General features: G+C 39.7%; 1 non-coding gene across 1 annotated transcript; it reads left to right on the top strand.

The window, feature by feature from the left end:
• The first annotated feature begins 304 nt into the window (after window positions 1-304).
• TRNAL-AAG (transfer RNA leucine (anticodon AAG)) lies at window positions 305-387 on the top strand. The gene has a single exon. It is a non-coding gene; the product is annotated as a tRNA-Leu (tRNA).
• The last annotated feature ends 14,082 nt before the right edge of the window (window positions 388-14,469 follow it).

Raw genomic sequence — 14,469 nt, 5'->3', positions numbered from 1 at the left:
ATCATGTGAATGCTGCAATGACTGTGTCTGCATGAAGTGACAGATGTTTCATTGCCCTAGTCTTACTACACTCAAAAATATGAAAATATAAAGTTGAATTCCCTGACAGGTAATGAGGATACCAGAAATATGTGGTGCACTGGAAGGAGTGTCTGTCTCTACCTGTAGAATGAGCCATTATTTGTCCTTTTTCCTACCATATTTAAGTCATGGGTGGGGCTTATTTGTTTTAAAACATCCTGTGAAAATTTAAATTTTGATTGGGAGATACAGTTGCTGGAGACAGAGAGAGACTTATTATCACGGTAGTGTGGCCGAGCGGTCTAAGGTGCTGGATTAAGGTTCCAGTCTCTTTGAGGGGCGTGGGTTCAAATCCCACCACTGCCAGGAATGTTTTCTAGGATGGAATAACATAGAGCACAAGTACAAGTTTGGGAGAGTACTGGAAGGAGAGCAGCCCTGCAGAAAGGGATCTGGGGATCGGGATTGACAGCAGGCTCATTATGAGTCAGTAGCGTGGCCTGGCACGCATTAAACAGTCAGTCAAAAGACATGATTATGCCACTCTATTCAATGTTGGTGCGGCCTCATCAACAGTAAGCTTGTGCGGCTGTGAAGGTCCTTGAAATGTCTCCAAAGGAGGGCAACAAAGCTGGTTGAAAGGGCTGAAAGGCATATGCCATGAACAGCAGCTAAGGACTTTGGGCTTGCCTAGTTTGGTGAAAGGGAGGATGATGGGAGACCTCGTTGCTCTTTACAGCCTCCTGAGGAGTGAAAGTGCAGAGGAAGGAACCGAACTTTTCTCCCTGGTATCCTGTGGGATATGGGAATGGTTCAAAGCTGCACCAGAGGAGGTTTAGACTGGACATTAGGAAGCATGTCTTTACCAAGAGGGTGTTCAAATACTGGAACAGGCTTCCTAGAGAGCTGGTTGACATCCCAAGCTTGTCAGTGTTTAAGAGGCATTTGGACAATGCCCTTAATAACATGCTTTAACTTTTGGTCAGCCCTGAATTGGTCAGGCAGTTGGACTAGATGATTGTTGCAGGTCCCTTCAGACTGAAATATTCTGTTCTGTTCTATTCTATTCTAGTCTAGTCTAATTTTGTTGTCTCCTGTCTTCACAATCAGCTAGATTGAGCTTTCTGACCAGATTGCATTTTCCATGATGCACTGAGGTGAATCACTGGAGAGGCAGCTTGTTTTGAGAACTGAGACCACAGGGGAAAATGGAGATATACAAAACAACTCAGATATGCCTCCCATAAATCATTACAGTAGAAAGAGATTATTTTTTTTTCAGCTAAGACTGCAGATATTTAGGTCTTTCACTGAAATAAAAATTGGTGCCCCCTAACCTTCATCTCCTCCCCCTGCAAAGTAAGTTTTGTATTTATTTGCTTTAATATATGATTAGTGATCTCTGAGCTGTGCATGCAGTTAACACAGTAAACAGAGCTATGGTTTTGAGCAACATACAGGTAAAGATAATTTTGGTTCACCCTACATTCCTTTTTCAAGAAAATTGTATTTTCTAGCCTTTTCTGATTCACTTGTACTGTGTTTCACTTCCTTGTTAAAGAGGCAGTGTGAGTAAAGTAACGCTTCGTGCTCACCCACCATTTAAAAATATTACCATAACGTGCTTTATTTTGGGTGTTGTTCTACTTGACTGTGCAGAGTAATAGGTGCTTCACCGTACTTCACACAGATTTTCAGGAAATACTGCCCTTTAAAGCAGGAGTACCCAATACTGCAGTATGCTGAGGCTTGGTGTATGTGTTGGTTGTGTACGCTCTGTGACGTGAAAGTGCATGAACACATTGTCCCAATCTTTTGGCATGGATCACTTATACTGCTTTTTATGCAATGACACAATATTCATCTCTTGTATCTCAAGCCCACACAAGCCACTAATCTTAACTCATAGGCACTTATGACTTTACTGCATGTTAAAGACAGGACAGGTGGTGGAAGTTCTCTGCTAATATACTATCAACTGCTAAAATCAAAGCCTCTTCAAGGTTCACAAATGAAAGGAACAATAATAGGCCAGCAACAGTTTTATGTATTTCAAGCCATAAAGGGTGAAAGCTGTTGTTTTGTGAATATTAGCATTTAACATTATGAATAGTTCACAGCATGCCCATCTGGGCCTAACATTCTCAATGTTTAAATATCATTCAACAGTTATTAAACTATCTGAAAACTTTCTCCTGCTGATTCTAAAAATGTATTTATTTCTTGGTTCTTTTATTTTTAAATTTAAATATAATAAGTACATCTGCATTATGGCTTATTAGACCTCGAAATATTTGCTTGGAAAGTAGTTTCTTTTTTATTACTGTTCATCAACTTCTTTGAGATTCATAAAACTAATGATTTGTTGTTTAAGTCTGAAATTTTCAAAATGGCATGCATCTAGATCCCAGGTTTTTACGAGCTTGGATGTCATGGGTTTGGGCTGGGCAGGACATCATGATATGTGGTAGCTGTCTCTTAACTAGACTGAAATGAAGTTGTGTTTCTAACTCAAATTTCTGAACATCAGAGACCCATAAATTCAGAAAAGGAAATTGTGACCACATAGTCTGACTTGCTAGCAACTTTCATGTACTGATTTCAGTTTCAGTTAGAATAGATCTCACAGGAAAAAAATTTAGTCTTGATTTTCATATTTTTAGTGATGAAGTGCCAAGCGATCTTTTGTAAACTTTTCCAGTAGTTAATTTCTCAACTTTAAAAATGTGCAGAATTTTTGTGGTTTCAATTTCCAGACCTTTGGGTTTGTTATAATTTCTTTTAGTAGATTGAAAAAACTTCTTTTATCACATAGCTGTTTCCTACAGCAATACCAGGAAAGAAATCCACAGAAGCTAACTTAGACTACAGAGGCAAATCCTCTCTAGATTTCTAATCTTTTCAACCGAATCTTTCTCAGAGGTAGTTTCAGAACATGACTGGGGCATTAGTCCAATAATCTTTTTCCATTTATGACTATGTGATCCTGAAGTGATTAGCTTCGTGAATACTCCCACACTCTTTTTCCCCAATACTATGATTAGTCTTGAGGATTTTCTTTGAATCATCTCCAACTTATCAACCTACTTCTTAAGTTATGAATACCAGAACTAGATGTATTATATTAATAGAAGCTGAAAAAGTACCAAATGAAGAAGCAGAACAATTCATGTATTTTTATCAATATTTTAATTTATAAATTGACAGATTTTGGCACCGATGGCCATATTCTCTGCTGATATTTGTGTAATTATCCAGTAAGATCTCCGTGTGCTACTTAGAGACAGTGCTTCCCAAGGCTTCATCTACAGGTCAGCATTCTTTGCTCCAAGGTGTATGTCTTTTTATTTTTCTGTGTTAAAATGTATACTGTTTGGTAATGCATTGTTTAAAAAGAAACACGGTGTTCTTTCTGCTTCATTATTCAGCATTCTTTGTTCATCTGAAGCTTTATTGGTCATTTATTTTATTCTAAGTCTTTCAAGATGTTAAATAATGTGTGGCCAATTGAAAGCCAATCCTGTTGGACCTCAGTGAGAGCACAATCAGTTCTGATTACCTGCTTAAAATTATTGTTTGACTCCTGTGAGTTTTCAATCCAGGTACCATGTTCCATGTCATTAGATATCACTTCAGTTTCTTAATCAATTTTGCCATGTCATACCAAGTAAATTAACTCCTAGAACTCAAGTAAACCACATAACTAGTGTTGTGGACTAACCCCAGTAGGCAGCTTTTTTTCACTTCTTAATCTATGAGCCACCCCTATAAAATGTCCATAAAATGTGCATTGAGTTCATTTAGTCCATAACTTTGGACTTCATCTGTTATAGTGGTCACTGAGGACAGGAGAGGTGGTGTGTTCCATGGAGTTATTGGGTCCCAAAGACACTTCAGGTCAGGTCACAGTTGCACTTTCACTGTTTCTTGTGAGGCTTGTCCTCCATTGGTTCAGGTGATTCCTGCTATGTTATTTCCTATACCATGTAACTCAAATCATGGGTTACAACAATCTAAAAGTATATCCATTACGCTCTCCACACCTGGTCACTTTGGATCAGGCCATAGGGTTTAACACGGCAATGAACTCCTCCTGTTCCAGCATTGACTTTTTAATGGGCCACAGCCTCTTCAGAGGTATACCTGCTCCAGCATGGCCTTACCTACAGCCACCATCTCCTAGACATGTGCCTTCTGTGTCATGGTCTTAACCACGGGCCACCGTCTCTTCAGGGGTAAACCTGTTGCAATGTGGACTTATTCACATCCACAGACACTGAGGTGTTCCAGCACGGCCTATCCATGGACACAGATGTTTCAAGGTGTACCTGCTCCAGCATGGACTTAACCTTGTGCCACAATACCTTCAGGAGTGTACTTGCTGCAGTGTGGACATCTCCGTGGCTATAGATGCTTTGAGGTGTACCTGCTCCCTTGTGTACTTATTCACAGGTCACAGTCTCTTCAACTTGAGTTCACACTGAAGTTACAGCCTGTCCAGTACAGCAACACAGAAAAGGCAGTGATGCCCTGGCCATCTCCCAGCCCAGGCGCATTGCCACTGCTGTTATCAAAATGTTCCCAGGCACAACCACAGTAAGATGATAGGCAGTACAATAAAAATCAAATGCAAAAAGCAGCCATTAACAAGCAGTAGACTCTAATACACAGTAAGGCAATCAAGCAAGCTCCATGGCAAGCACAGGAGCCTGTCAATCAGTAGCTAAACAGCTATAACAGCTACAGTTTCAGTCTAGCACACTCCAATCAAATCTGTCGTTATCTCAAAACCTTCAAGCCTGAAGCTGGTAGCCAAAAAGGACTGTTGTGGTTTAACCACAGTAGGCAGCTGAGGCCCACACAGCCGCTCGCTCATTCTCCCCCAGTGGGATGGGGGAGAGAATTGGAAGGGTAAAAGTGAGAAAACTCATGGGTTGAGATGAAGACAGTCTAACAGGCAAAGAAAAAACTGCACACAAAAGCAAAGCAAAATAAGGAATTAATTCATTACTTCCCATCGTCAGGCAGACGTTTAGCTATGTCCAGGAAAGCAGGGCTTCATCATGCATAGCGGTTACTTGGGGAGACAAACACCAATGCTTTTATCGCTGAACACAATGTCATGTGATCTGGGATATCTTTTGGGTCACTTGAGGTCAGTGGTCCCAGCTGTGTCCCCTCCCATCTTCTAGTGCACCCCCAGCCTACTCACTGGTGGGGTAGGGTGAGAAATAGAAAAGGCCTTGGTACTGTGTAAGCACTGCTCAGCAACAACTAAAACATCCCTATGTCATCAACACTGTTTTGGTCACAAATACAAAACATAGCACCATGAAAAAAATTAACTCTATCCCAGCCCAAACCAGTGCATCTAGATACTACCAGTATTAATCAGATGATATTCTAAAAGATATATGTATTGAGAGAACTATGCTAAATGACTGTCGTGGTTTTGGCCAAATTAGCCAATGGCCAGTGACAGATGCTCCCCCCCAGCCTCTCATGCACGGAGAGGAGGAGGAGAGGTAAAGAGAGATTTACAAGTTTAGAAGAAACTAAACTACTTTAATGAAATATTAATAATAAAATAAAAAGGACAATAATGAAATAGACACAGTATATACAAAACCGTATTAAGCTCCCAGGATGATGTCACCAGCAGGCACTGGGGAAGTCCCAGACTGGACTCAGTGACGAGTGGGAACCGGGTTCCAGAGTTGGAGTCAGGAACACACCGGTCGGGATCAAAGGCAGTTGAACAGACAGTCCTCCTCGGTTGTCAGCCATTGAAGGAAGAGAGCTGACCCTTTGATCCCTCAGATTTTATACTGAGCATGGGGCAAATGGGATGGAATACCCTTGTTGGTCAATTTTGGGTCACCTGTCCTGTCCACTCCTCCCTACAGGTGAGACCCCTCTACGCTTTTCCATTTCCAACCCTCTAATGGGGCAAATAATGCAATTGGCTGACCTTGGTTGTTATAGCAAAAAGTATAATCAAGAGCTTCTCTGCATACCATTCCTTGGCATAAACTGTCTTATCACTCAGAATGAACCGTTTCAGACACAACATGCTGTTAATTTCAGAGAGTTAGAAGACTCCTAGCTAAGAAGTAAAATTACTGAACAGAAAGTTGTTTCTGTTTTACCTCAAACCAGGACAATGACAAGGAATAAAAGGGTAGGAAGTGTGGCAACAGGGTAAGGCATGAAATGATAACAAAGGACATAAAGGGTTATAAGAATAAATTTTTTTTATATGTAAATTAAGAGAGACAGAAAAGCTGGAGAGGGTGTTCCCACACTTAGCAAGTAAGAAGAGCCAATAACAGATGATGTGAAGGGAGTTTATTGTCCTTTCAGCTTCATTTTCGTTAGAAAGTTAAGTTATGATCAGATGGATAACACAATTACCATCAGTCGTGACAGATCATGAACTGGGAGGTAATAACTAAAGAATGGGTTACAGATTACTTAGATAAATTAGATTACTTCAGCTCATTTTGGTGTGACAATAATCACTCTGAAGAAAAGGATCCTATGTTTATACTGCTTGAGTACTTGTGTCAGTATTTGTAGGTACCAACCAAATTGGAGCCCATTGCTGTTTACAGTAGCAAAATTAAGAATATGTCTTGATGAGCGTTACCCATGAATTAGCAGCAACTGCAAATAAGTGCTGCCATATTTATTTGACCTTTGGAATAAACATCCTCAAATGAGTGGCTACCTTGGTCAGAATAGTAACAACCTTTGAACAAGTCTTCAGATCTCAATTATTTTATTTTCACTTAAATTGCTCCTGGGGAGCCTAGTAGAAGATGGTAATTATTCTTATAAGAACACAAAGAATATTTTGTCTTTTGTGGATAAAAATTTGAAACAGTGATTTTTCAAATTCTGAAATCCAAAATAGATCAGGAACAGCTTCTTTGCTGAGTGTGGTATTGTCCATTCAAACTCATACAAATGACATTATTATGTGTAAGTATCAGCTATATAAAGCAATTCTCTGATCCACAGCTGTCAAGGGAGCAACAGTAGGGGATTTTATTTTTAGAAGCTATATTATTGATCCAATTGATTTTAGAACAGCTTTCATAGCTTGGCAGAAGGCAGACAGTACTTAACAGAATATTGTCACTAGCATTCATAGAAATAATACAATACTTTTTTGATAAATTCCTTTTTAAAACGTTTAGACAAAGATTCCTGAACTGATGTACCATGGTTTCATCCAGGTACCATTTCTGTAACATTTCCCTCTGTCTGCAGCATTGTCTTCTTCCCTTTATTTCCTCCATGACTACCTCAACTGCAATATCACCACATCCTTCTTGCTGCCCTTTTCTTCAGCCAGTGCCTCCAGTGTTCCAGAATAAGTCCTTCTTGTATGTCCACACAGTTTGCCAGCTTTATAGTAACATCCAGTTACAAAGTTAACTACCTTTCAGCATGCGTAGTGTTATGCTTAAAATCTTGTTTATGGGCAAAGAGGAAGCAAACCTTGTATATAAATAAAGCCATGAATTTATTGTTTGTATAATGGGAATCTTAAAAATCTAACCACTACTCAGGAATTCATTGTTAAAAAAAGAATAATAAGGAAATTAAAATTGTTTAACACACAAATCTTAGTTTCTACCACTATTCCTGGTGTTATGCTCATCCTTCCCCTGCTCTTCTGGGTCCTAATATTGGTGGTTTTAATCTAGCAGGGGTGGGGGTTGGGGGGCATTATGGAAAGCCAGTAGCATCTGGGCTCCCTTGCCAGGATCAATGTGATTTTAATGTTGATGGTTTCTGTTTCCTCCTCCAGTACCTACTCCAAGTAATTTTTATATGTTTGTTTAAATGTTTATACATCTTTTTCTTTATTCATTGGGTTTCAGCTCCAAATCTTACATCCACACTTACTAGGTATGGTGCCTTTTCCATATGTTTGATACCATTTCTTTGTTCTCCTTGTTACTTGTAAAACCAGTTTTGTCCAACTCAAGGTTTGCATCTCTGTAACTGACTGCTGATCAGTTGCTTCAGCTGTGGAATCCCCAATGACAAGGCTGTGCTCCATCTCTTACCATCACAGTCCTGCACTCCTCCATGTCACATCCTGTATCTCCAGTTCTCAGACGGCTGCTTTTGTACCAGGTCTCTATATTACAGAGAATAATTGCTTATTACTGTTATTGATATAAAACTACGGTTGTACCGTGCAAAGATAAACAAAAGTGTTAGAGGAAAATATATCACGCCAGACCCAACAGCCTGAGAGAGGCAAGGCAGCCGCAGCTCCATGCCCCGAGGTGTAACAAGTAACAAGGCTGAAAATGCATTCCCACTAGGCACATGCACACTTGTCTGGCCACACAAGTAACAGACAGACACACAGAGCACCCACACGAACGCAGACAGCAACAATGGCCTCTTCCTGCTCCTCTCTCTGGCTGAGCAATATGGGAATAAATTATTCCCACTGTTAGTGGGAATAAATCATATCTATATATATAATATATATATGTATGCGTGTGAGTCCCTCCAGCAGCTGACCTCATGCACCCAGTCTGCCCCGTTGCATCTGCATGTCCCTCCATCCCACTCTCCCCACTTGCTGGCACATGGACATATGAACCCCCAAGGCCACAGCCCCATTCCAGTTGCTGGTGCAGACCATCACACACAAATACACAGGTGTCCATGACTCCCTGGTCCCACAGCCGACCTCCCTGTGCTGTCACCCTTAGAGGTGACAAGCACTCTCACACCCAGAGCTGGCCCTCAGACACCCACACACAACCCTTGATCCCAGCCCATTTCAACTTCCTGTTAGCTCATTCAGCTTGATCTTCACACACTCGCTCGCATACCCATACTCACTCCAGTCACAGGCATCACAGACCCCATATGTGCATGTGCACACAGAGTGAAGAGCATCTTCCTGGTAAATAATTGAAGGAATTTAATAAGAGACAGGACAGACTGCAGTGATCACACAGGTGTGCCCAGACAAGCGTACTAAACAGCCCGTGCTTACACTCAAATGGGCTATTCCCTCATCCCTCTATTTTCCCTACTTGCTTCTTCGCAAATCACCTAAACCCCTCCCTTTTCCCATCTTTGGTTCCTCCCCTAAACACACCTTAATAAATCCTGTGCAATCCCAACATGCTCTTTCCCTGCCTCCCATACTGTATCCTACACCCATCAGCAGCATCTCCGTTTTAGTCCAAAAGGTGACAAGGACATCTGGTCCCAGTGACTCATTGCGATGGGTTTCATGGCTAGACGATGGGTCTGAGGCATTCCTGGGAGAGGCCCAAACAGGGTTTCCCTCCCTCTGTGTCTTAAATTTGGGTTCCCTGTCTGCCATTGTGCCCCTCTTCTCTGGGTTTGTAAAGATGGGGTTTTGATGGACTGATGGCTCTTTGGCAATGGGCCTGGGAGCTGCCAGCAGGACTTTCCTACCTGCCATTGTGCATCTATGTTCTGTTGTGGATGTGCAGATGAGCTTTTATCACATAACCTAACAAAAAGTAGAACCATAGAGACCTGATGAGTCAGAGAAATTACCATCATAGCTAAATCAAGCAAAAAAAAGCTGCTGGTAGGTAAAGAAAAGTTTGGACACAGACAGCAAGCTTGCCAGGCCTTAGTCCTGAGGTTTTACAAACTCTATTTAGTGTACAAAGTGTACCTGTTACTATCAATGGCTTTAAAATATTACAGGGGTATGTGGTTACTGTTGGCAGTTAGCTGGTATACCAGGTGACGCTTCAGAGTCATTGGCTTTAGGCCACATGAGTCACGGTAGCACACTTGGAAGCTGTGCCGCCATATTTTCAAGAGTACTTAAACTAGCTGGGTTAAAGCTAGCTTAAGCACGTGTGAAAAAGCTGAGGTAAAATTATACATCTCAATTTCTAGCCAGATGCCAATTCATGCAAAAGAAATAATTGATATACCCTGTTAGACTGATTCTATGAAATCTCGGTACGTTACCTTGAAAATACAGGGGGCAGGTAATCTGCTGGCATAAACTGGCAGAACTGCACTTCAGTCACCTTTCCATTAACAGAGTCAATAAAATCAATGAAGCTGTGCCAAGTTAGAGCGGTAGGTAACCTGGTTTGAGATGCTGAAATATACAACATATCAATGAACAACTGATCACCTTATTAAATAATGATGAATGGAAAAGTTATTTCCAGCCATCGGACAATTCCTTGAATAAATTAAAAATGTGTCATTTGTTATTATTGCAATAATATACACATTAATCATTAAATTTGGCATTTTAGAATTTATTTTTTATTTTAATTCTTCCATTTAAAGGTATTTCTAGAAAGAATCACTTAAAGAAAAAGGAGTAAGAGGGGGATAAATGACAGAATTCTCTCTGGTTCATCTCCTACCTAAGGAGGTTATAGATCCTTTTGTGATGGAGTGTTTTATCTGTAACTTGTAAATGTATAAAACAAATAAATGTCTTTTCCAGTTAAATCTTTTTCTTAGTTTCCTACACGTTTTCCCTTACAAACATCTGAACCCATAAAGCAATTTAAACCCAAGGGTCCGGGGTCTCAAACACGGTGAATTCTTAAAATGTTTGTGAACTTCGGTATTGGGAGACACCTGATAAGTGCTACAAATATTTTGAAGATTGAGGCATGGGTGCATTACTGATCATTATGAAAGCCACATAGAATTCCCACTTATAAATATCCCTGGGGAGCAAGAAAAAAATCAGTCAGAACTTGTAATCTTTTCTTTAGATGCTAAGGTCAGTCAGCCATATGGCACAAACGGGTAAGAAACCGGGCTTATTCTGTTGAGGTTGTCATGGAACTTCTACTCCATGCAGAGGTAAGTCTGTGTACTTGTCCATTCTGAATGTCACAAATGAAACTTCCTGGAGTAGAGACTGAATCCCCTACAACTTCTTCTTCTGAGTTTACTAGACTTCCAGATAAAGACCAGTCTACGTTCTGCCTTGCCTCAGCAATTGATTTATTCCATACAACAGCTTCGGTAAAAGTAATGAACACTGGGACTCTCACAGCATGGCTGAAATAGATGGTCCGCTTAGTCGTCTTGTAGGACCTCAACAGCACCACCTTCATTTTGAAAGACCTCCAACATTATGAATCATGACTTGAAGGGTGTGCTCCCTTTAGTCCTAAGAAAACAGTGTGTCTTCTGTAGGATATTAATATCTGAGATGTACCCATATCTTCTATCCCACCCTATTTTTTGTTGATCCATAGCTTCATGCTATAGCTTAATGCATGGCTTAATACTATACAGTCATAACCATTTCTCAGCCACAGGTAGGAGCAGTTTCTTTTACTCGTACTTGGCTCTTCATGTCCAGACAGGGAGAAGTATCTGGCCACAGTGGGAATTTTGCCACTGATTTCAAAAGGGGCAACACTTCTACAGGGTGTAGTGAGCCGAAATTGCTTAACCCAGGTTTCTGACTTAGTAAGGGGATTGAAAGGCAATAAATTAGTTATGAAGAGCAAAATCTGCTCTATTTTAGTGTTCCATACTATTTTCCAGTTGAAAAATATACTTCATTCTACCTTGCAGTAAAAAGGTGGGGAGAAGTTAGAGGGAAGAGTTTTTCTCTTTTCTTTGTAGCTTCCAGGAAAGTTCAATTATCCAATGCCCCTTGGAATATAAAATTGTAACTCAGCATAAGGGATTTGAGCAGAAAAAACTAAGAATCATTTATGCTTTTTTTGAACTGAAAAGTCCCAGTGTTCATTTATGATATTACGAGCTGCAGTGAGATTCTCAAACATCATTAATCACTACAGATGGCTACATACCCATTAAATCTTTTAAGCACCTGTTTGCTTATCAAATGCTCACATGGTAAGCTACCCTCTGGTTCACGTAAGTACATTAGTTTTAGAACATATAATTAGCTTACAATAACTGTACTTGTGCTAATTACCAGTCCCCTGAAAGAAAGAAGTGGATCCTGTTGAGTGATGGGGGTGGCTGGAACTTAAAAACAGAGCTTCTAGACTGAGCAACAGGGTTGGATGACTCAATGTAAAATGTTTGTCTTATTTCTGGTAAGCCCAGTTGAATTCCACAGTGAACATCTAAGTGAAATAGCCTGATTTTCTCTGCCATCAATCACAACGGAATACTACCGCACATGATTTATCACAATTTGTCTCTTTTGAAGAGAGTTTCAGGATGGAAATAGCATAAAGGCCAAATTATTTCTCACTCAAATGGGTTGCACTGTGTTTGAGAAATTGCAATCTCTTGTCCTATGTTAAGTCTTATCAATGTGAAGCTCTTTGCTAGAGCACACACTAGAGTACTCACTTTGCCAGATGTATTTAGTAGCAATACCATTTATTCCCAAAGTAACAGGAATCCTGTTTGGGATGGTAGGGTTTCATTCCGTCCTGCAGAATGGCTAAATTAAACAAACAAACAAACAAAGGTATGATCAGGTAAGTTTACACAATGCATGATGAGAGGGTTATTTCACCAAGAGATTTCTGTGCCAGATATGCTAGCTTCATAACAAGGGCAGAGGAAAATTCTTAACCTGTATAAATCAATATAATTTTGCTAGAGCTATACATATTTCTATAATCTCTGGGTGTAGTCTGCAATTTTCTCATGAATTACCCTAAATCCACGTCTGGTGTGAAGGACTGTATTCTGATGGCATGTTACAGAAAGAATGCCACGTGAGCAATCAGGTGTCATCTTGACAGTACTGAACACTGATCAGCTTTTTCATAAATAATTTCCAAATGTCTATCTCTCTATACCGTCACTGTACATACTTATATATAATCCTACCAGAGAAAATATGCTAAAACTAGAACTAGAACAATGTCACAGTAACATGCTGTAAGCTCGAAATGCAGTTACTTCAAAACATATCTACCACAGCCATACTGTAAGAGCAACCCCAGCCAAACTACATTCATCCTTGAATAAAGTTTGATCGGCTAAAAAATCTGAAAAATTCTGCAATAAGATTTTGCTTTATTTTCTAAAACAGCTTTTCATGCCACAAGAAAACCTTCATGCCTTCAGAAATCTGAAGACTGTGATAAGGTCTCAGTGCTGTACAATTATTCTGCTGAAATTTATCAGCAGAAGTTTTAACAATTGCTGCAAAACCCTGAGTTATTTCAAGGGCGGTATATATCTACCCATCCTTGTCCTTATTTGTCTAGGCACTGCCTGCTCCCATTTCATGTGGAATATAATCTGGACTGATTGTTCAGATGCCAGTTCATTCTAAAGGACATGCTAGACAGCATCATCAAAGAAAGTGAATTGAAAAACCTGGAATGTCTCCTACAGGTTTATTGTTTGAAATGTGTTTCTGCTCGGTCTGGTACTACCTGAAAGATTTTACCAAAAAATGTTAGAATTTTCCCAAAATTCTACAAGTAGCTGACTAAAATATGTGCTGCTGCGGAGAATGTATAAAGGGATAGATTTAGAGAAGAGAAGGCTGGTGAATTAAAAGTACTTTCAAACACATCTCAAAAAGGACTAAACTGTGCAGGAATACAAAAAAAATATTAACATTCTGAATATAAGACATTCTTATTTTAATCCTGCAAAGTTTACATCTTAGAGAATCTTGGTTAAGAGAGATTTTAAGCTCACAGAGTAGAAAAAAAAATAGTTAATTTATAAAGTCAAAGGGAGAGTGCGTGGAAGCTCGTTCCTTTATATACCCTCCAGTCTCCTCTAGGCATTCAACATAAAAAAGTACATCACTTTATATCCTTCACTGTCTTACTCTCAGACAGAATCAAATTTAAGGATTTGATTTGCAATTTACGCATTGACCCTAGTAAATCAAAGGCTATGCCTTAGAGGTAAAGCTTGTTCCCAAAAATCCATGGCAAAAATTGTTGTTTAATTATATATGTACCACAGCCTGACTTTGAAAAGTACTTGCCAGTGAAAGGAAAGCTGTCTTCTCAACCCCTTAAATTGGTGTCATTTCAACTAATGGGCCAGTTAATTAACTAATGGGTGTGATTTACAAGCCTTTTCCTGAGGTAAAATAGATTAAATATACCACCTAATCGCCTAGTATGGATTGACAGAGTTTATTGGTTAGCCTGGCCCAAAGTTTCCACAAAATTTCTTGAAGGGCATTTCCACTGGAAGAATACCAACAGGTACAGAAAAGGAACAAATGGGACATACAGTAATTCTTCTAAAAATTAATGTGTTTTCCTTAATAAAACTTGAAGTAAGAATGACAATAACCGCCAAGTGTAATGACAATTCATCTAAATTTTAGTAAGCTTTTGTTAAGAAGGGAGGACTGACCTTTCAAATCCTTATAACCTGGTTGGAGAATTTTATTCAGTAAGAAGTATATTAACTAGCACAAATGAGACATCAGCATTATCAGCCATATCCTATGAAATTGCTGGTAAT

This window comes from Larus michahellis, chromosome 1 (genome assembly GCF_964199755.1).
Source record: "Larus michahellis chromosome 1, bLarMic1.1, whole genome shotgun sequence".
Lineage (NCBI taxonomy): Eukaryota > Metazoa > Chordata > Aves > Charadriiformes > Laridae > Larus > Larus michahellis.
Note: the sequence above shows the minus strand (reverse complement) of the source record. Positions and strands in the feature narration are given on the sequence as shown.